Here is a 22,169-nt window from a genome sequence, read left to right as displayed (position 1 = left end):
GATGGCCTCGGCTTCTATCTCCGGATATCTTTTGTGAGCAGCGATACAAGCGGAGGGCCGGGAGGTGACCGCCGAATAAAGGGCAAAAGTGCAGAAATGAAGTCTTATGAGGCGATTTATACCGTAAATGGAGACAATTTCTCCACCATAACCGGAGAGACCCCCCGCCGCCGGCCATTCTTCTCCCTCCCCCCTCCAGGACAGGACGCCATTATCGCCGCATTGTCACTCGTTTTTCCAGCCGTTAACTTTTTCACCTGAACCCATCGAAGACAATTATTGGCTGAACCGTTCCGGATCCTTCTATTCCGCTCTTCCATCAACCTAAAGAGAAACTCCGCCCACTTTGTAGAAAATGTAAAAACAGCCGCTACAAATCGCGTCCTTCCATCCATGGAGTCCAGCGCCGTCTTCCTGCAGATGGTTCTTCTAACCTCCGCGGGTCCCTGGTGCCACCATCTTGGATTTATGTTGGTGCTCCTGGCTTCTCCTCCTCTTGGATCCCCCCAACGGCGCCCCGGCTCCTCCTCTTCTAAGTCTGATCCCATAGGAAGCCGCTGGCTATGGAGGCAGACATGCGTGCTCGCTCTCGAGCCAGGCTGTGGGCATCCATATGTAGCACCCTCTAGTGTACAGTGTAGTGAGGTACATTTGCTGACTCTGAGTAGTTAGGTGAGTCTGGTAAATGCCGTGGATTCAGCTTAATGTCAGGCTGGAAGGTTCTGCAGACCCGGCCTCTATCACCTTCTCCTGGTTCTGGAGGTCCATGGAAACTTCTAGAAGCTAGTGGGTGGGGTCTGAATGTTGATGGCAGTTTGGACCAATCCCCAGGCAGGAGGCCTGGCAGGATGGTCAGACTTGCCCATAAATATTGAAAAGCCAGGCCAGTGGGGGAGTAGGGTGGAAGATGGAGTGCAGAGGCTGTGTCATGTGGCCTGGGAGGAGACCCCGGGGCTGGGGGCTCTGCCTTCGGGCTAGCACCGAGGGACACCAGATGTAGCATGTGGTCACAAGGAGAGTGTGAGCTCCTCTACACCCCCAGGGCCTACAGGGGAGAAGACCGCCAGAGAAGGCCGCCAGATGCAGCATGTGGTCACAGGGACAGTGTCACGGTTAACCTAAATCGCTGGCTCTGGGACATTTTACAAGGCAGCCAGGTGGGCTGGTATTTTCTGCAAGTGTTGGGCCTTTGTGAGGTTCTCCTAGGGGGATGCAGCGTTCCTGTAAAGAGAAAATCTTGCTACTGATCCATAGAGACTTCCGGAGGGAGTGCAGCCCAGAATATGCATCAAGTTAGACATCCCATAATCCCTCATCCCCATCCAAGTCGTTTCCTCCAATAAAACCACAAAAAACAAGCCGATGGGCTGGTTACTGCCTCAGTGTGGAAGTTGGAAAATGCGTGTTGCCTGGCTGTGCAGGAATGGGGGGACCTAGGAATTCATAGACACACAGAGGGTGGCTCAGCCCTGCCCCCTCCTCACCAGCTGTGATTGACATCAGCAAGAGCCAATGAGGAGGCAGAGAGCTGAGAGAGCCTCTGCTCTCATGCTTATCGCTGGATGGGGGTGGGGCTGACTACTTATAGGAGTGCCGGACTGCCTGACAAGTGGGGACTTCCTCCGTCCCGCCGGTTATTATCACCATGATGAACAACTGTTTATACAGATAGGATCCCGTCCCCAGAGCCCCTCCCCCCCCCCCATATTCCGCTTCCATAGGATGACATGGAAACCTCTTTCCTCAGCTCATCCCACTTCCCGGGGGAGGGGGTTCCACATCCTTACAGCTCTAATAGTGATCAACTCTTCTCTAAATCTAAGAGGAAATCTCCTTTCCTTGGAACCTCAAATCGTGGCCAATGTCCTCCTCAGGGAGCCAAGAGTAACCAGCTTATTACAGTTACCGGAGTCACCATTATATGTCTGTACGTCATATCCCCCTCCAACCACCCCCCCCCCCCGACCACCTCCCCCCAACCACCTCCCCCCCCGACCACCCGACCACCTCCCACCTCCCCCCCCGACCACCCGACCACCTCCCCCCGACCACCCCCCCCCCGACCACCCGACCACCTCCCCCCCCGACCACCCAACCACCCGACCACCTCCCCCCCCGACCACCCGACCACCTGCCCCCCAACCACCTCCCCCCCCCGACCACCCGACCACCTCCCCCCGACCACCCCCCCCCCGACCACCCGACCACCTCCCCCCCCGACCACCCAACCACCCGACCACCTCCCCCCCCGACCACCCGACCACCTGCCCCCCAACCACCTCCCCCCCCGACCACCCCCCCCAACCACCTCCCCCCCCGACCACCCGACCACCCCCCACCTCCCCCCCCGACCACCTAACCACCCGACCACCTCCCCCCCCCGACCACCCGACCACCTCCCCCCCCGACCACCCCCCGACCACCCGACCACCTCCCCCCCCGACCACCCCCGACCACTCCGCCCCCGACCACCCCCACCCCCCGACCATCCGACCACCCGACCACCCCCCACCTCCCCCCCCGACCACCCGACCACCCCCCACCTCCCCCCCGACCACCCCCCCCCAACCACCTCCCCCCGACCACCCCCGACTACCTCCCCCCCGACCACTCCGCCCCCGACCACCCCCCCCCCCCGACCATCCGACCACCCGACCACCCCCCACCTCCCCCCCGACCACCCGACCACCCCCCCCCCAACCACCTCCCCCCCGACCACCCGACCACCCGACCACCCCCCACCTCCCCCCCCCCCGACCACCTCCCACCTCCCCCCCGACCACCTCCTCTCTACAGTCTTCAACTGTCATCTATACCTGAGCTCCTCCCCCATAACTGAGCTCCTCCCCCATAACTGAGCTCCTCCCCCATAACTGATCTCCTCCACCCCCCATAACTGATCTCCTCCATCCCCCATAACTGATCTCCTCCATCCCCCATAACTGATCTCCTCCGTCCCCCATAACTGAGGTCCTCCATCCCCCATAACTGAGCTCCTCCATCCCCCATAACTGAAGTCCTCCATCCCTCATAACTGATCTCCTCCACCCCCCATAACTGAGCTCCTCCATCCCCCATAACTGATCTCCTCCATCCCCCATAACTGATCTCCTCCATCCCCCATAACTGAGCTCCTCCACCCCCCATAACTGATCTCATCCATCCCCCATAACTGAGCTCCTCCATCTCCCATAACTGAGCTCCTCCATCTCCCATAACTGAGCTCCTCCATCCCCCATAACTGATCTCCTCCATCCCCCATAACTGAGCTCCTCCACCCCCATAACTGAGATTCTCCATCCCCCATAACTGATCTCCTCCATCCCCCATAACTGATCTCCTCCATCCCCCATAACTGAGCTCCTCCATCCCCCATAACTGAGCTCCTCCACCCCCCATAACTGAGCTCCTCCATCCCCCATAACTGAGCTCCTCCCTCCCCCATAACTGATCTCCTCCATCCCCATAACTGAGCTCTTCCATCCCCCATAACTGAGCTCCTCCATCCCCCATAACTGAGATTCTCCATCCCCCATAACTGATCTCCTCCATCCCCCATAACTGAGCTCCTCCACCCCCCATAACTGAGCTCCTCCATCCCCCATAACTGAGCTCCTCCACCCCCATAACTGAGATTCTCCATCCCCCATAACTGATCTCCTCCATCTCCCATAACTGAGCTCCTCCATCCCCCATAACTGAGCTCCTCCATCCCCCATAACTGAGCTCCTCCACCCCCCATAACTGAGCTCCTCCATCCCCCATAACTGAGCTCCTCCCTCCCCCATAACTGAGCTCCTCCATCCCCCATAACTGAGCTCCTCCATCCCCCATAACTGAGATTCTCCATCCCCCATAACTGATCTCCTCCATCCCCCATAACTGAGCTCCTCCATCCCCCATAACTGAGCTCCTCCACCCCCATAACTGATCTCCTCCATCCCCCATAACTGAGGTTCTCCATCCTCCATAACTAAGATTCTCCATCCCCCATAACTGATCTCCTCCATCCCCCATAACTGAGCTCCTCCATCCTCCATAACTGAGCTCCTCCATCCCCCATAACTGATCTCCTCCATCCCCCATAACTGAGATTCTCCATCCCCCATAACTGATCTCCTCCATCCCCCATAACTGATCTCCTCCATCCCCCATACTTGATCTCCTCCACCCCCCATAACTGAGCTCCTCCATCCCCCATAACTGATCTCCTCCACCCCCCATAACTGAGCTCCTCCATCCCCCATAACTGAGCTCCTCCATCCCCCATAACTGAGATTCTCCATCCCCCATAACTGAGCTCCTCCATCCCCCATAACTGATCTCCTCCACCCCCATAACTGATCTCCTCCATCCCCCATAACTGAGCTCCTCCATCCCCCATAACTGATCTCCTCCATCCCCCATAACTGAGCTCCTCCATCCCCCATAACTGAGATTCTCCATCCCCCATAACTGAGATTCTCCATCCCCCATAACTGATCTCCTCCATCCCCCATAACTGATCTCCTCCATCCCCCATAACTGATCTCCTCCATCTCCCATAACTGAGCTCCTCCATCCCCCATAACTGAGGTCCTCCATCCCCCATAACTGAGGTCCTCCATCCCCCATAACTGAGCTCCTCCACCCCCATAACTGATCTCCTCCCTCCCCCATAACTGAGCTCCTCCATCCCCCATACCTGATCTCCTCCATCCCCCATACTTGATCTCCTCCATCCCCCATAACTGATCTCCTCCATCCCCCATAACTGATCTCCTCCATCCCCCATAACTGAGCTCCTCCATCCCCCATAACTGATCTCCTCCATCCCCCATAACTGAGCTCCTCCATCCCCCATAACTGAGATTCTCCATCCCCCATAACTGAGCTCCTCCATCCCCCATAACTGAGGTTCTCCATCCTCCATAACTGAGATTCTCCATCCCCCATAACTGATCTCCTCCATCCCCCATAACTGAGCTCCTCCATCCTCCATAACTGAGCTCCTCCATCCCCCATAACTGATCTCCTCCATCCCCCATAACTGAGATTCTCCATCCCCCCATAACTGATCTCCTCCATCCCCCATAACTGATCTCCTCCATCCCCCATACTTGATCTCCTCCACCCCCCATAACTGAGCTCCTCCATCCCCCATAACTGATCTCCTCCACCCCCCATAACTGAGCTCCTCCATCCCCCATAACTGATCTCCTCCACCCCCCATAACTGAGCTCCTCCATCCCCCATAACTGAGCTCCTCCATCCCCCATAACTGAGCTCCTCCATCCCCCATAACTGAACTCCTCCATCCCCCATAACTGATCTCCTCCATCCCCCATAACTGAACTCCTCCATCCCCCATAACTGATCTCCTCCATCCCCCATAACTGAGCTCCTCCATCCCCCATAACTGATCTCCTCCATCCCCCATAACTGATCTCCATCACCCCCCATAACTGATCTCCTCCATCCCCCATAACTGATCTCCTCCATCCCCCATAACTGAGCTCCTCCATCCCCCATAACTGAGATTCTCCATCCCCCATAACTGAGCTCCTCCATCCCCCATAACTGATCTCCTCCATCCCCCATAACTGATCTCCTCCATCCCCCATAACTGAGATTCTCCATCCCCCATAACTGATCTCCTCCATCCCCCATAACTGAGATTCTCCATCCCCCATAACTGAGCTCCTCCATCCCCCATAACTGATCTCCTCCATCCCCCATAACTGATCTCCTCCATCCCCCATAACTGATCTCCTCCATCCCCCATAACTGAGGTTCTCCATCCCCCATAACTGAGCTCCTCCATCCCCCATAACTGATCTCCTCCATCCCCCATAACTGATCTCCTCCACCCCCCATAACTGAGCTCCTCCATCCCCCATAACATACCCCCTCCCCCCTTGTTGCCATTAGCTGTACTCTTTCTAATTCAACAATGTCTTTCCTGAGTATTGATGATCAAAACTGAACCTCATACTCCAGATAAAGGGGTTTAGTGTTCTCCAGAGGGGGGGGGCGATTGAATCTGAGTAGTAGTCTGCTGGCTTTGTTATCTTTGACTTGATATTTTTTGCAATTGCTAAATCTGAGATCTACAGCACCCCAAATCCTTCTCCATTACGCTCCTCCCAGGGGAGCCTCAGATAATGTGTGTTCATTGTATATGGGGATATCTATATATATATTGTATACAGTCAGTGGGGGAGGGGAGCCCCTTCTAATGGTGATAACTTTACATTTCTCAATATTGAACCTCATCCCCCATCCCCCTATTTCATGAAGGTCTTCCTAGAATGATGTCACGTTCTGTGATGATGTCATCTCCTCTGATGAAGTTATTTCCGGCATCATTCGGTATTATCAGCAATCACTGACATTGATCTCTTCATCCCGACCTCTCTATTCATCAATAAACAAACTGAATGAATTCTCGGTTGGCTCCTCAGCAGGACGGATGGTTTGGATGCGGCTGGATGGAAGGAACATGTATTGCGATATAACAAATCAAGAATTCCTTTTTTTTTTTCGAAACTTTGCTGGAGCGCTCACTCTGGGGCCCCAACATGCCGGAGCGTTACTAATCCAATCAGTTCGCTGGAAAGTAGAAATCAGACGCCTCCTGGCGGCGCGGCTCCTGTTAACATGGACCTCCCCGGAGATGATATCTGGGAAATGTGGAGGAACGATCTGCAGACAGGTAAGGCCCCTTTCACACTGGGGCGGTGCGGGCGTTGGCGGTAAAGTGCCGCTATTTTTAGCGGCGCTTTACCGTCGTTTTAGCGGCGGTCTGCGGGCGATAGCGGGGTGGTTTTAACCCCCGCTAGCGGCCGAAAAAGGGTTAAAACCGCCCGCAAAGCGCCGCTGCAGCGGCGCTTTGCTGGCGGTATTGCCGCGCTGTCCCATTGATTTCAATGGGTAGGAGCGGTTTAGGAGCGGTGAATACACCGATCCTTCACCGCTCCAAAGATGCGGCTAGCAGGACTTTTTTCACTGTCCTGCCAGCGCACCGCTCCAGTGTGAAAGCCCTCCGGCTTTCACACTGGAGGGAAAGGGGCCGGTTTTTTTCAGGCGCTACACAGGCGCTATTTTTAGCGCTGTAACGCCTGAAAACCGCCCCAGTGTGAAAGGGGCCTTAGTAAACGTTCTCTGTAAGGAGAATAATGACCCCCCCCCCCCCACCGCCCTCCCCAAACCTCTTCAGAATCCCGCTCACCCTCCCGGAGGTAAGTACATAAGCGGCGCTTTGTCTGTCACCTTTCTGCATCTTCTTAACACGTTCCGAGTCAGAAGATAATTACCGACATTTATCACAATTGCCAATCAAGGTGTAATAAGCTCTCATCCCGGAATTATCTCCTGCCTCGTGTTTTCTCTCAGAAGATCAATGTCAGGGAAATGACACCTTTTCCCCGAGACGCACAAAGAGCCGCCACCCGGGGGGGGGGGGGGGGGGGGGGTGACCCACCTGGCAGCGCCCATCGCACCTTAACCCCTTCTACAGACGGCGGCATCAGATGAGGGGAGATGATCCGTCGCTAATAACGATCTACGGGAGGGTCCGACACAACGAACGTTCCCGCGCCGATCCCTCCGTCCCACAGGCAGCAGAACTGAAAGGATCCCTGGATGTAAAGCGAAGGCGGCGAAGACTCCTTCAGAAGACGTTTGTAACGCGGTGATGAGACCGGATACGAGGGATTCCCATATAGTAATTAACCTTCATATCACAAGGTCCGGCTTCTCCTAGAATGGATTCCTCCCGGCTATTTCTTCTTTCCTTGTCCGGGAGCGGCTGTGTTCACCATCCCCCGAGGTCCCCGAGGTCAAAGGCCAAATAAATATTCTACAAGCTACTTCTATGTGCGGAGCCATGGAGGAAACTCCCATTATTGTCCTTCAAGGTGACGGCCGCTCCGATGTCACCCAATAGACTCATCCCGGAGGAATGGCTCCATAATAAACAATAAATACTTCTGGAATTCTCCAGCCTATGTCTATGGTGTCATTCAAATACCATCTATACAGCGCCTGGAAAAAGTATTCATACCCCCTGACATTCCCCACATTTTGTTACAACCAAAACCATAAATTTATTTTATTGGGATTTTATGTATATGATATATTTATATACATATATATATATATATTATTATGTGATGGACCAACACAAAGTGTCACATAATTGTGAAGTGGAAGGAAAATTATAAATGATACAAATAAATATGTGAAAAGTGTGGGGGAGGGGCATTTGTATGGTGCCCCCCGGAGTCAATACTTTGTAGAACCCCCTTTCTCTACAAGTCTTTTTGGGGGTGTCTCTACCAGCTTTGCCCATCTAGAGAGGACATTTCTGCCCATTCTTCTTCTTTGTAGAATATCTCAAGCTCTGTCAGATTGGATGGAGAGCGTCTGTGATCAGCAATTTTCAGGTCTGGCCACAGATTCTCAATGGGATTTAGGTCTGGACTGTGACTGGGCCATTCTAACACATGAATATGCTTTGATGTAAACCATTCCATTGTAGCTCTGGCTGGATGTTTCGGGTCGTTGTCCTGCTGGAAGGGGAACCTCCGCCCCGGTCTCAAGTCTTTTGTAGACTCTAACAGGTTTTTTCTAATGCCTCGTACACACGATCAAACAATCCGGTGTAAAAGTCCGGCAAACTCAAGTCCGCCGGACAATCCCGCCGCGTGTGGGCTCCGGCGGACTTTTTTTATCCAAAAGTCCGGCGGACTTAGAAAGTATTTTTGCACTCCAATCTGTGCGCCGGACTCGCATTTCGGCGGACAATCCGACCATGCGTATGCCGTACTTTTGAAATGAACGTACTTTTCCCGCCTGGAGAAAAGTCTGTTCATTTTGAACGCGTCTCCATGTAGCCGGGACCAGCGAAGGAGGCGTCGCTGGCCCCGTCACCTGGTATGGACTTAAAGGGGAACCCCTGCGCTGAAAAATCGGCGTGGGGGTCCCCCCCTAGGTCCATATCAGACCCTTATCCAAGCACGCTACTCGGCCGGCCAGGAAAGGGGGTGGGGACGAGCGAGCAAGCACCCCCCCTCCTGAGCCGTACCAGGCCGCGTGCCCTCAACATGGGGGAGTGCCTTGGGGAAGGGGGGGCCGCGCGGCCCCCCACCCCAAAGCGCCTTGTCCCCATGTTGATGAGGACAAGGGCCTCTTCTCGACAACCCTGGCCGTTGGTTGTCGGGGTCTGCGGGCGGGGGGCTTATCGGAATCCGTGAGCCCCCTTTAATAAGGGGGCCCCCCACCCTATGTGAATGAGTATGGGATACAATGTACCCCTACCCATTCACCTGTAAAAAAAAAGTAAAAAAAAAACACAACACACAAGGGTTAAAATAGTTTATTGCACAGCTCCGGGGGTCTTCTTCCGTCTTCAGGGGTCTTCTCGCCGTACTCCTCCACTATCTTCTGCTAGCTCTTTTACTAGCGGAGGAGCCCGGCTTTCTTCTTCGCCGCCGCCCTCTTCTTCCGACTTCGGGGGTCTTGAGGAAGTCACGCGATTGGTGACGATACGCGTCGGAATAGGAGGAACTAGGATACCGGAAGTGACGTCCATACGACAAGTGGAACGCTCGTTTGGTTGTTTTTAAAGCTGTCTTTGTTACCCGTTTTGTGAGTACCTGTTTAATACATCTGTTTACATAAATTTCCATATGTACTTCACTATCTCTCTTTCTTATGAGATCCTTGGGAAAAATATTGAGCAGTGAGATCTGTGTGGAAGCTATAGAGATACAAAACATCAGCCGTGGTGGCCAGCACTTACCCGCCAGGAATAGGGATACAGTGGTGTGAAAAAGTGTTTGCCCCCTTCCTCATTTCCTGTTCCTTTGCATGTTTGTCACACTTAAGTGTTTCGGAACATCAAACCAATTTAAACAATAGTCAAGGACAACACAAGTAAACACAAAATGCAATTTGTAAATGAAGGTGTTTATTATTAAAGGTGAAAAAAAATCCAAACCATCATGGCCCTGTGTGAAAAAGTGATTGCCCCCCTTGTTAAAACATACTATAACTGTGGTTGTCCACACCTGAGTTCAATTTCTCTAGCCACACCCAGGCCTGATTATTGCCACACCTGTTCACAATCAAGGCATCACTTAAATAGGAGCTGCTTGACACAGTAAGGTCCACCAGAAGAGCCTTAAAAGCTACACATCATGCCGAGACCCAAAGAAATTCAGGAACAATTGGGAAAGAAAGTAATTGAGATCTATCAGTCTGGAAAGGGTTATAAAGCCATTTCCAAAGCTTTGGCAATCCAGCGAACCACAGTGAGAGCCATTATCCACAAATGGCGAAGACATGGAACAGTGGTGAACCTTCCCAGGAGTGGCCGGCCGCCCAAAATGACCCCAAGAGCGCAGCGACGACTCATCCAAGAGGTCACAAAAGACCCCACAACAACGTCCAAGGAACTGCAGGCCTCACTTGCCTCAGTTAAGGTCAGCGTTCATGCCTCCACCATCAGGAAAAGACTGGGCAAAAATGGCCTGCATGGCAGAGTTCCAAGGAGAAAACCACTGCTGAGCAAAAAGAACATCAAAGCTCGTCTCAATTTCTCCACAACACATCTTGATGATCCCCAAGACTTTTGGGACAACATTCTGTGGACCGATGAGACAAAAGTGGAACTCTTTGGAAGGTGTGTGTCCAAGTATATCTGGCGTAGAAGGAACACTGCATTTCATAAAAAGAACATTATACCAACAGTAAAATATGGTGGTGGTAGTGTGATGGTCTGGGGCTGTTTTGCTGCTTCAGGACCTGGAAGACTTGCCGTGATAAAAGGAACTATGATTTCTGCTGTCTACCAAGAGATCCTGAAGGAGAATGTCCGACCATCTGTTCGTGTACTCAAGCTGAAACCAACTTGGGTTCTGCAGCAGGACAATGATCCTAAACACACCAGCAAGTCCACCACCGAATGGCTGAAGAAAAACAAAATGAAGACTTTGAGTGGCCTAGCCAAAGTCCTGACCTGAATCCTATTGAGATGTTGTGGTATGACCTTAAAAAAGGCCGTTCATGCTCGAAAACCCTCTAATGTAACTGAATTAGGGACAATTCTGCAAAGATGAGTGGGCCAAAATTCCTCCAGGACGCTGTAAAAGCCTCATTGCACGTTATCGCAAACGCTTGGTTGCAGTTGTTGCTGCTAAGGGTGGCCCAACCAGTTATTAGGTTTAGGGGGCAATCACTTTTTCACACAGGGCCATGATGGTTTGGATTTTTTTTTCACCTTTAATAATAAACACCTTCATTTACAAATTGCATTTTGTGTTTACTTGTGTTGTCCTTGACTATTGTTTAAATTGGTTTGATGTTCCGAAACACTTAAGTGTGACAAACATGCAAAGGAACAGGAAATGAGGAAGGGGGCAAACACTTTTTCACACCACTGTATAATCCCTGGATCTTTCCATTTGTTTATTCTGCTGTTTACCTTACAGCAGGAAGGTAAGGGGCCACTCCACCTGATGTGCCCTGAAACACTGGAAATAAGGATTAGAGACGCGGTTTTTGGCACCTTATCTGGAGAAGCAATGAATAAGTCACTGGTCACTTTATTCACTTCAAGCCCACATAAAGACTCTGTTTATGAGCTGTTTTGTCCTTGTTTTTGTTTAGTCTGCACGGTGTGTGCCACGTTTGGAATTCCATATACCTTTCTTGAATATATTATTTTTGAGCTATTTTAAAGCACAAGACACCTTGTTATTTGTTTATTGCTGCTTCTATATTTAGGCACTGGACACTTTACTCACCTATTCGATTTATTCACGATTGTATTTGCTTGAGGCACTTTATACATTTTGAATTATTTTGTATACACTGTGCAATATATAATTGTTTAACTTATGGTAATTCTACTACACCTACTTAATAGGAGGAAACATTATCCCTTTTAGTTTATTATTTAGCACAACTGTTAATATACATTTATGCACAAAGCACTATAGTATCATTTCATTTCTTAAGGTAGCGCAACACCATTTATTTGATTTTCACATTACTGTTATTTGGGGGGGGGTAGGGTTTATACCCCTATCAGTGGTTTGCTGCAACCTATCCTTAGTGATAGCCTATGCCCTTGATGATAGCGCGGGGATACCTTAACTTTATTCTAAGATAGAGAAGGGGCCCTTAAAGTGTGCAGTTCATCAGTTTTGGGGGATCTCATTTCCCCTTCACCCCATCCAAGTTCATTGTTCCTGTAAAAACCCTAAAAAGAAGGGACCCTAGACTGTTCCTTCAAGCAGGTGGAAGAGGGAGGAAAATGCTGTGTGCCTGGCTGTGTGTGCACTAATGTGGGGGGGGATGATCAGTTTCACCGGCGGCTCCTTAGGGGGTGCTCTACATGTATGTAGAACGGTTTGATGAATGTGTTTGGTTATGATGAAGCAGTGACAGCTCTGTAGTAAATGGAGGCAAGGACGGCTGGGACGTGGGAACAAGACGTCAACCCAAAAACACCATTTCAGCTTTATGTAGATTTCAGCAATTTATAATTGTACTGTGGATGGCCCCCTATCCACATAGAATGTACGAGTCTTGCTTCAATGTCTCTTCATCTCATGGAAATATGAAGGGTGACTATGCCTGTGCTTCTTATTGATTGGAGGCACATTAAAGGAGGATGTCAATGTGATATCGATGTAACAATTCTTGATGATGGTCATTTTTGTCAGTTTTATGGTCTTATCATGACTTATAATAAACAATATGGATTTTACCAGTATATGTTTGTTTAGATAGCTTGAGTCCCATGAAACTTTACCAACCATATACAGTACAGTATATAGTATATGTTTCAGCAAGTGAAAACCCCCACCTTTTCCATTATCTCTCAAAGCCTTTAATGGTGAAATCTTTATACCAGGACCCCCAAGTCTATCCAGGTCTATCTCTACACTGGAGGTCTGAGATCCATCTCTACACTGAGGCCCAAGTCTATCCAGGTCTATCTCTACACTGGAGGTCTGAGATCCATCTCTACACTGAGGCCAAAGTCTATCTAGGTCTATCTCTACACTGGAAGCCCAAGTCTATCCAGGTCTATCTCTACACTGGAGGTCTGAGATCCATCTCTACACTGGAGGTCCAAGTCTATCCAGGTCTATCTCTGCACTGGAGGTCCGAGATCCATCTCTACACTGGATGCCCAAGTCTATCCAGGTCTATCTCTACACTGGAGGTCTGAGATCCATCTCTACACTGGAGGCCCAAGTCTATCCAGGTCTATCTCTACACTGGAGGTCTGAGATCCATCTCTACACTGGAGGTCCAAGTCTATCCAGGTCTATCTCTGCACTGGAGGTCCGAGATCCATCTCTACACTGGAGGCCCAAGTCTATCACTACACTGGAGGTCCAAGATCCATCTCTACACTTGAGGCCCAGGTCTATCTCTACACTGGAGGTCCAAGATCCATCTCTACACTTGAGGCCCAGGTCTATCCCTACACTGGAGGTCCAAGATCCATCTCTACACTGGAGGTCCAAGTCTATCCAGGTCTATCTCTACACTGGAGGTCCGGGATCCATCTCTACGCTGAGGCCCAAGTCTATCCAGGTCCATCTCTACACTGGAGGTCCAAGATCCATCTCTACACTGGAGGGCCAAGTCTATCCCTACACTGGAGGTCCAAGATCCATCTCTACACTGGAGGCCCAAGTCTATCCAGGTATATTTCTACAATGGAGGTCTGAGATCCATCTCTACACAGAAGCCCAAGTCTATCCAGGTCTATCTCTACACTGGAGGTGCAAGATCCATCTCTACACTGAAGGCTAGGGTTTTCCCGATACCACTTTTATAAGACCGAGTACAAGTACCGATACTTTTTTTCAAGTACTCGCCGATACCGTTTACTGATACTTTTTTTTACACGCACTGATAGGTGGAACACACTGGTGGCTGGCAGTGGCACTGGCTAGATGGACTGGATTTTTAAGCAAGCAACGGTGTAACGACATATTCGGCGACCCATCGCAGTTTGCTAGGGAAATGACGCTCCATCACCGCCATCTTGCTACACCCCACACTCGTCCACAGTAAGGATATACTAAGAAGGGGGAAAGCGGACATGTTGTTACACCCACCGGAATTTTGCATTTTACACGTATTTATAACAGTAAAGTGCGTTTAATATAGTGAAATACAGTACTTAGAACTCTGTGTGACGAGTTAGATGTTGAATTTTAAAAGCAGCGAACTTCTGTCAGATTAGTAAACCTGTGAGATGAGCAGGGATGCCGCTGCTTTTAAAATTAAACATCTAACTAGTCAGAGGGAGTTCTAAGTACTGTTTTTCACTATATAAACGCAGTTTACTGTTATAAATACGTGTAAAATGCGAAACTCCCATGGGTGTAACAACATGTCCGCTTTCCCCCTTCTTACTGTGGACGAGTGTGGGGTACAGCAAGATGGCGGCAAAAGAATGTCACTTCCATAGTAAACTGCAATGGGTCGCTGAATATGTCGTTACACCAGCAACAGGGAGCGTCACTTCCATTACTGAATGTGACGGCTCCGCCATGCACTCTGTTTGAGTACTCACGCTCCGCTCTGCTCTCCGCTCACCGCCCACTGACTCTGCCCTCTGACTTCCTGTGTCTCCCATCACAGGTATCGGCTAAGGCATCTGGAACATTTGTGCGAGTACAAGTACCCGCACAAATGCTCGGTAGCAGTATCGGTATTGGGACAAACCTACTGGAGGCCCAAGTCTATCCCTACACTGGAGGTCCAAGATCCATCTTTACACTGGAGGCCCAAGTCTATCCAGGTCTATTGCTACACTGGAGGTCCAAGATCCATCTCTACACTGGAGGTTCAAGATCCATCTCTACACTGGAAGCCCAAGTCTCTCCATGTCTCTCTCTACACTGGAGAACCGAGATCCATCTCTACACTGGAAGCCCAAGTCCATCCAGGTCTATCTCTACACTGGAGGTCCGAGATCCATCTCTACACTGGAGGCCCAAGTCTATCCAGGTCTATCGGTACACTGGAGGTCCAAGATCCATCTCTACACTGGAGGCCCAAGTCTATCTCTTCACTGGAGGTCCAAGATCCATCTCTACACTGGAGGTCCAAGTTCATCCAGGTCTAGCTCTACCCTGGAGGTCCAAGTCTACTCAGGTCTGTCTCTAGACTGGGGGTCCAGGTCTATCTGTACACTGGAGGTCCAAGTCTACCCAGATTTATCTGTACACTGGAGGTCTAAGTCTTCCCAGGTCTATCTTTACACTGGAGGTCCAAGTCTACACAGGTCTGTCTCTGCACTAGAGATCTAAGTTTATGCAAGTCTATCTCTTTACTGGAAGTCCAAGTCTATCCAGATCTATCTCTACATTGGAGGTCCAAGTCTATCCAGGACTATCTCTACACTGTAAGTCCAAGTTTACCCAGGTCTATCTCCACACTTGAAGTCCAAGTCTATTCAGGTCTATCCCTACACTGGAGCTCCAAGTCTATCCAGGTCAAATCCTACACTGAAGCTCCAAGTCAGCGTACCTGCAGATATCAAGAGGGATTCTCACTTTTATTTTGTATTTATTTATTAATACAAAGAGCTGAAGATGGAGATGGGTCACATTGGGTAATCCTATTGCCCCTTACTTTTTCTGTCTTTTTGGACCTTGATTTGATAGCTGTGAATGAATGAAAAGCTGACCTGAGAGAAATATAAAGCCTGCTGTTGTACTGCAAATGCTGGCTGTCTGGTGGAACTTCAATAGTTTGAATAACTTATCAAAGCATAAAGATAATGACTTTTCAATGACTTTCTTTATCTGCATCCTGCATCCTTGTTTCTGAACAATGCCTCATAGTATTGAGGTCAGGGATTTACACACCATCCAGGAAACTGGCATTTCCAGGACGAGGTGGTCGATGGTGTGGTTAGTGGTTGATGGTATGGTAGGTGGTTGATGGTATGGTAGGTGGTTGATGGTGTGGTTGGTGGTCGATGGTGTGGTTGGTGGTCGATAGTGTGGTAGATGGTTGATGGTGTGGTAGGTGGTTGATGGTGTAGGAAGGTGTATACAGATGGCATGGTTAGTGGTCGATGGTGTGGTAGGTGGTTGATGGTGTGGTAGGTGGACGATGGTGTGGTATGTGCAAGCAGATGGTGTGGTAGGTGGTTGATGGTGTGGTTGGTGGTCAATGGTGTGGTAGGTGGTCGATGGTGCGGTAGGTGATTGAGGGTGTGATTGGTGGTCAATGATGTGGTAGGTGGTCAATGGTGTGGTTGGTGGTCGATGGTGTGATTGGTGGTTGATGGTGTGATTGGTGGTTGATGGTGTGGTTGGTGGTCGATGGTGTGGTAGGTGGACGATGGTGTGGTATGTGCAAGCAGATGGTGTGGTAGGTGGTTGATGGTGTGGTTGGTGGTTGATGGTGTGGTAGGTGGTCGATGGTGCGGTAGGTGATTGAGGGTGTGATTGGTGGTCAATGATGTGGTAGGTGGTCATTGGTGTGGTTGGTGGTCGATGGTGTGATTGGTGGTTGATGGTGTGGTTGGTGGTCGATGGTGCGGTAGGTGGTCGATAGTGTGGTAGGTGGTCGATGGTGTGGTTGGTGGTCGATGGTGTGGTTGGTGGTCGATGGTGTGGTAGGTGGTCGATGGTGTGGTTGGTGGTCGATGGTGTGGTAGGTGGTCGATGGTGTGGTAGGTGGTCGATGGTGTGGTTGGTGGTCGATGGTGTGGTAGGTGGTCGATGGTGTGATAGATATATGCAGATGATGTGGCTGGTGATCGTTGGTGTAGGGAGGTGCATGCAGATGGTGTGGTTGGTAGTCGAAGGTATGGTTGGTGGTCGATGGTGTGGTAGGTGGTCAATGGTGCGGTAGGTGGTCGATAGTGTGGTTGGTGGTCGATGGTGTGGTTGGTGGTCGATGGTGTGGTTGGTGGTCGTGGTTTGGTAGGTGGTCAATGGTGCGGTAGGTGATCGATAGTGTGGTAGGTGATCGATAGTGTGGTAGGTGATTGATGGTGTGGTAGGTGGTCGATGGTGTGGTAGGGGGTCGATGGTGTGATAGATATATGCAGATGATGTGGTAGGGGATCGTTGGTGTAGGGAGGTGCATGCAGTTGGTGTGGTTGGTGATCGATGGTGTGGTTGGTGGTTGATGGTGTGGTTGGTGGTCGATGGTGTGGTAGGTGGTCGATGATGCGATAGGTGGTCGATAGTGTGGTAGGTGATTGATGGTGTGGTTGGTGGTCAATGGTGTGGTAGGTGGTCGATGGTGTGGTAGGTGATTGATGGTGTGGTTGGTGGTCGATGGTGTGGTAGGTGGTCGATGGTGTGATAGATATATGCAGATGATGTGGTAGGGGATCGTTGGTGTAGGGAGGTGCATGCAGATGGTATTGTTGGTGGTCGATGGTGTGGTAGGTGGTTGATGGTGTGATAGATATATGCAGATGATGTGGTAGGGGATCGTTGGTGTAGGGAGGTGCATGCAGATGGTATGGTTGGTGGTAAATGGTGCGGTAGGTGGTCGATAGTGTGGTAGGTGGTCAATGGTGCGGTAGGTGGTCGATAGTGTGGTTGGTGGTCGATGATGTGGTAGGTGGTCAATGGTGTGGTTGATGGTGCGGTAGGTGGTCGATAGTGTGGTAGGTGGTCAATGGTGCGGTAGGTGGTCGATAGTGTGGTTGGTGGTCGATGATGTGGTAGGTGGTCAATGGTGTGGTTGATGGTGCGGTAGGTGGTCGATAGTGTGGTTGGTGGTCGATGGTGTGGTAGGTGGTCAATGGTGCGGTAGGTGGTCGATAGTGTGGTTGGTGGTCGATGGTGTGGTAGGTGGTCCATGGTATGGTTGATGGTGTGGTTGGTGGTCGATGGTGTGGTTGGTGATCGATGGTGTGGTAGGTGGTCGATGGTGTGGTAGGTGGTTGATGGTGTGGTAGGTGGTTGATGGTGTGGTAGGTGGTCGATGGGGTGGTTGATGGTGCGGTAGGTGGTCGATAGTGTGGTTGGTGGTCGATGGTGTGGTAGGTGGTCGATGGTGTGGTAGGTGGTTGATGGTGCGGTAGGTGGTCAATGGTGTGGTTGATGGTGCGGTAGGTGGTTGATAGTGTGGTTGGTGGTCGATGGTGTGGTAGGTGGTTCGATGGTTTGGTAGGTGGTTGATGGTGTGGTAGGTGGTTGATGGTGTGGTAGGTGGTCGATGGGGTGGTAGGTGGTCGATAGTGTGGTTGGTGGTCGATAGTGTGGTAGGTGGTCGATGGTGTGGTAAGTGGTCGATGGGGTGGTCGATGGTGTGGTAGGTGGTCAATGGGGTGGTTGATGGTGCGGTAGGTGGTCGATAGTGTGGTTGGTGGTTGATGGTGTGGTAGGTGGTCGATGGTGTGGTAGGTGGTCGATGGTGTGGTAGGTGGTCGATGGTGTGGTAGGTGGTCGATAGTGTGGTTGGTGGTCGATAGTGTGGTAGGTGGTCGATGGTGTGGTAAGCGGTCGATGGGGTGGTCGATGGTGTGGTAGGTGGTCAATGGGGTGGTAGATGGTGTGGTAGGTGGTCAGTGGTGTGGTAGGTGGTCGATGGTGTGGTAGGTGGTCAATGGTGTGATAGATACATGTAGATGATGTGGTTGTTGTTGTGATTGTTGGTGTAGGGAGGTGCATGGGTGATGCAGATATCTGGCCCTCTGGACAACCTATTTCTAGACATGAAGTTCCTGAACACCCGGCTGTGATATGGTATTAAGAGGAAATCGGTGTCACGGCGTCTCCAGTCCGGTTAATTTATGATCATTGAAGGGCACACAACACACAGCCAGGCGAAAGGTCAAGTAAAAAATACCCACAAGAAACGATTCTGATAATTGGCAGACGATGGGTAATTATGAGAGGGACGAGCGAGGAGAGGAAGGTTAGAGAAGAGATTTGATCTGAAAGATTCGATTGGTTATGGTGAAGATGAATTCCACGAGAATTATTATTTCAGAATTACTAAACGGCTCCGACACACAAAGAGAAAATGAGAAGAAAGAGGAATGGATGATATTCTCCGGCTGCTATGGAGGAGTCCGGATGCCATTATTTCCGTGATTTAATACACTCTCCACTTGATGGAAATGCTCCATGCATGGAGCCGCTGTCATTAATGACTCCATTCCGCCATTAATCAGGAGCTTTGGCCGCGTGGACTGTCAGTGGTCTGGTAATAAAGAGAACATCTTTCAGACTGCTGGGATAACTCACCATCTGTACAATCTTCAGAAATCCCAGACGGCTTAAGGTTTAGCAACTGTGTAATGAGCAGCGGCGGCCATTATTAAACACCCCGACCAATGAAAGTGAAGCTCTTTGTCATTACAACCCGTCAGGACGAATCTCATCTGGAGCGCAGTGAAGACATCCAATGCCAGGTCACGTGTCATGTGATGTCTGTCATGTTGGATGTTGCTGATTGGAGAAATGAAGCGCATATTCCTGGTGGGGTCAGGTAGGTCAAGGTCACGGAGGTGCAGTAGTAGCCTATATGACACACTTGTGAAAAAGTGAGGCCAAAAAGGGCACCGGGTGTGAAAAGCATGAGCACTCCCGCTCCATGGCGGGGACCCTTCATTTCAAGGACTGGAGCGCCAGCATCACGGGACCATGAGGGACTCAAGGCCTAACTCAAGGCCGCAAATGTCTTCATCAATAGGGTGAGGATGTCAGGGACATGCCACATCCTGACTTTGCCCTCCATGATGATCACACCCCCAAAGGGGCTACAGGAAAAGAGGTTCCACCTCTTATGGAACGTGGCCCTGGACCTAAACAGCACCCTGCTGCTAACTAAAATTGAGGGCCCATGTAGGACGCAGTGCCTGAATCAATGTCATAAACCTCCTTCACATTGGGGTCCTGATATGGTTCCCCAAGGCTCTGGTGTCAGCCACCCCAGAAAGCTGCAGGTTTAAAGAGGTAAGCTTCTCTCAGTTCAGAGAAGACATCCGTTACCTAAGAACACCACAAAAAAAAAAAGTTTGCTTGGGATGGGGGGGGGGGGGGGAGGGGAGGGGTTGACCCTACAGAATTTTGGCAAATGTCCAATCACCTGAAGGATAACCCATACTTAGGACTACGATCCTGTGTCTTGCCCAATCAGGATAAAGGTATCCCCTTGTCGGTGGGGTCCAGAGCGATGGGGCAGCAATAACACAATGTAACACAACATAATGTAAAGAACTTGTATTGAAGTACAGCGAGACAATTCACAACTAACTAGGTGGGAAGACAACCCAAGTGGGAACTCTCATGAATTCCAACAGCGTGTCGAGAGCAGGTCCCAGCCGAACCGACAGCGCCTGTTAGGAGGTCACAACGTGGCCTGGCCATCTTGCTGACACAAGCAGGCAGATGTCCAGAGAAGTAGCGATCCCTACACTTTCCCTCCTCATCTGGAATCTTTCCCTGCCGCTAGTACTGTCCCTGACAGATGTCCCTTAGGGTAAGGTGGGGTGCCCTATGCTACCAAAGTCTGAGGAGCAGGGGCTTAAAAAGAATCTGGTGACCCAAGATGGCCATCAAGGGTCACCTGGATCCAGTGCAGCCAACTGGAACGTTGTCTCCAAGAAACCTCCGAGAAACCGAGTTTCCCCCGACCTCCTCTTCAGGTTGTGATGCCTCTCTGGTTGGGCGCCACCTACAGTGGAGAAAGTGGACTGCACCTACCTAAAACCAAATGCAACTACACAACGGCACTCCTTTCTTTTTTTTGTTTTCTGTCAATTATCTTCATAAATATTGGTGGCGGCTTCACAGCGGTATCACTGGACTTCCAGTAGGGCAAACATCTGCCATTTTTTTTTTTTTCTGAAGGCTTTCTTTTTTGCTCGTATGCAAAGCCTTTGCCATTGCCCAGATGAGATGTTCACTTCATCAGAACTGCATATTGCTTTCATGGAAAAGCGAAGTCCTCCCGGTCCGTCACAACGAGGCCATGAATACATAACGACCCCGATCTGCTATTCTCCTTACTAACCTTTTGTCCCTCACATTATAACCCATTAGCAGACATTGACAGAAAATGGTACATGGCGGCTTTCTATGTTAATTTCAGACTCGCTCTGGTCCTCAACACATTTGGTTTTCAAAGCACTCATCACGCCACATCTGCCCGTCGGTAATATAATTAGTGGCATGCGCTTGGACAAAGTAGCCGAGGTGCTGGCGGATGCATTAGCCAATCTGAAATCATGTAGAAAATGCGCTTTGCTTTTTGTTGTTAGAAGAAAAGCAGTTCCATTTAGGGCTGTTTATCTAATAATGCATTTCCCGCGGGAGTGGGGATCACATACAATTTGAGGAATGATAAAAGTCATATTGTCTAGTGTGCAGACCCAATTTTAGAAACACGCACCGCACATTTCAAGCACTTTCAAATATCAATGTTTTTGCAAATTTAAAAAAATGAGCAGATTCCCCCAGGTGTGAGAAACAATTACCGCAGAGAAAGAGTTCTCAGGTTGGCGGGAGGGGGAGGGGCGGCGTTTGCTGCGTTGCAGGTTTCAGTAAGTTATCTCCCAATATGGCTCTATGCTCTAAGTGGGTCATCGTCGTAATTGATTGCTCCCATTAAGGAGAAGAGTCATTAGCGACCCCTTCATTTTTCCTGCTCGCTTCCTATGTATTGTTACTGAAGGTGCGACTGGAGATTGCGATATCACTTATTTACTTTCTGGAAAGAAGACTCGGCTCAGCCAATCCAATTAAACAGAAGAAAGTTGGAGAATGCTATTCATCTTTTAACGTTGATCTCCGGGCTCCCCTCCCAAGCACCCCCTCCCCCTCTAATTAATTGTAGACATATATATAAAAAAACTTTAGATAAATGTGCCCTTCTACTAACCTAATACCACAGTCATGTGACATTCAGGTCCCAAATCATTTCTCTTCTTCTGTACAGAGACGAGGTGGGTCCTTCTCCAGGTGTCTACCACCTACATGATGTGGTCACTTCCTATTGGTTGTCCAGTGCTGGAGCTGTCTTAAGATGGTTGTCCAGTGTTGGGGTCATCTTAGGATGGTTGTCCAGTGCCAAGATGTTTTTAGGGTGGTTGTCGTGCTGGGGTTGTCATAAGATGGTTGTACAGTGCTGGGGTCATCTTAGAATGTTGTACAGTGCCGGGGTCATCTTAG

The 22,169-nt window shown here is 50.3% G+C and overlaps 1 pseudogene; it reads left to right on the top strand.

The window, feature by feature from the left end:
- The first annotated feature begins 20,547 nt into the window (after positions 1–20,547).
- LOC143986475 (uncharacterized) overlaps positions 20,548–22,169 on the top strand; it is a 51,542-nt pseudogene continuing 49,920 nt past the window's right edge.

This window comes from Lithobates pipiens, unplaced genomic scaffold (assembly GCF_037356315.1).
Source record: "Lithobates pipiens isolate NorthernLeopardFrog02 unplaced genomic scaffold, aLitPip1_a1.2 Scaffold_162, whole genome shotgun sequence".
Lineage (NCBI taxonomy): Eukaryota > Metazoa > Chordata > Amphibia > Anura > Ranidae > Lithobates > Lithobates pipiens.
The sequence above is the reverse complement of the archived record's forward strand: the minus strand, read 5'-3'. Positions and strand labels throughout refer to the sequence as shown.